General features: G+C 33.5%; 1 pseudogene; it reads right to left on the bottom strand.

Annotated features, from left to right (window-relative positions):
* Positions 1-509: 509 nt before the first annotated feature.
* On the bottom strand, positions 510-1,124 carry LOC139352953 (histone-lysine N-methyltransferase SETD1-like; annotated as a pseudogene).
* Between the last annotated feature and the right edge of the window lie 498 nt (positions 1,125-1,622).

Genomic DNA, 1,622 nt, shown 5'->3' with positions numbered 1-1,622 from the left:
TATTACTTGTGCAGAGCAAACCTGTAGAAATGATTTTTTTTGTTAATTTTTAAATTATTAACTTAGCTGGTTTCCCATTTAGTATAGTATATAAACAAAATTCTAAATAAATTCAAAGGAATTTTGTTTTCCAAACACGTAATCAAATGTCTAAAAAAAAGGTACCCCGAACCTTTCCTCGTATGCAATCCCTGCTATTTCTGAGTAATACGATTTTTTTGAGTTTTCCCTGTAAATGTAATTATTTACAGTTAATAACTTATTTTTAAATGACTTCAATTTTAAGATCGATTATAATCATTTTAAGATTTAATTGAAAACTCAAACCATTTTATATACACTTCTAAACTCGACGATTTAATTGAATTTTATTGGTTTTAATAAAACTGTTAAATTTGCTACGAAAATGTAACTAAGAACTATTTTACTATTACGAGCACCCGTTTTGGATATAATATACAAATATAATTTATAATTGAAAATTCTTTAAATTAATATATAAATTAGCTTTAGTTAAGTGTACCTCGACATCCTTGAGCGCCACATAGGCAAGGTATTTTTTCTTCTTTTAATGGAAACTTATAATCGTACGTAATTTCCTCGTTGATTCCAATTGGTTGCTTTGAATATATAACTATCTTCTTTTCAGACTCAATCGTAATGACCTTTGCATAGCAATTCGAGTGCAATCAGAAAAAAAGAACATTAGTAAAACAATTACTATTAGAACCACGAATTCTTACAATGCAACTGTGATTTATAAATCGTGCTAAGTTTGAACATTTAGTTGCATCGATAATAGTTTCCATGTCGATTCGAAACAAATAGGAACTGCCACTTCCAGTTGCTTCGTACTTTGTTTCCCTTAGATTTACAACAACAGGTCTAATCATTTGACCAACGTATTCAATAACCATTTCGTCGGCAGCTATAGGCTCCATTGCAAATAGTCCCCAGTCATGTATTGCCGATTTTGCAAACTTAAGCTGCTTTTTCCGAAACTTGAGCTGGTTAAATTTTAAAAGCTCGGATTTACGCATCGAACCAAAAGCAGTTAAAAGTCGGCGTTGGTTTGAGCGCGCTTCACGGGAAATTTCTTGCATTTTGGATATTAGTTTATTATGGTAGTGATTAGTTAGTGCTGTAGTTCTGTATTGGCTTTAGCATGATGGTACTTGTGTTTAGCCTTTTCTCGTAAATCTAATTTGTAAAAACCTTCAGTTCGAGCATATGGCTCCTTTTGCAAATGGTCCGAGTAGCTCATTTTTATGAAGTTAATATCTACTGCATCGATGCCTTTAGTTAGGAAAGTGTATAAAATTACCATTTCCTCATTCTGATCACGAGCTTTATACATCTCACAAGGTACAAAATTGGCTGTTTTTCGTGCCAACTCGGCTATAGCATTAGGTATACGCGGAATTGAATCGCGAATAGTATCCTTTCGAGGTCTGCCTGGACCTGACCTGACCAAGTCATTTGATCAACAATTATAATGTTAGCCGATTTTCGTTCCAAACATAGAGTTACTATCCTTTAATGTTCCAGATGAAATACCGCCAAAGGGAACTGTCTGACTGGCCTGAATAACAATGTTAAAGCGCAACCTGACTGGCCTGCGA

This window comes from Drosophila suzukii, chromosome 3 (assembly GCF_043229965.1).
Source record: "Drosophila suzukii chromosome 3, CBGP_Dsuzu_IsoJpt1.0, whole genome shotgun sequence".
Taxonomy (NCBI): Eukaryota; Metazoa; Arthropoda; class Insecta; order Diptera; family Drosophilidae; genus Drosophila; species Drosophila suzukii.
The sequence above is the reverse complement of the archived record's forward strand: the minus strand, read 5'-3'. Positions and strand labels throughout refer to the sequence as shown.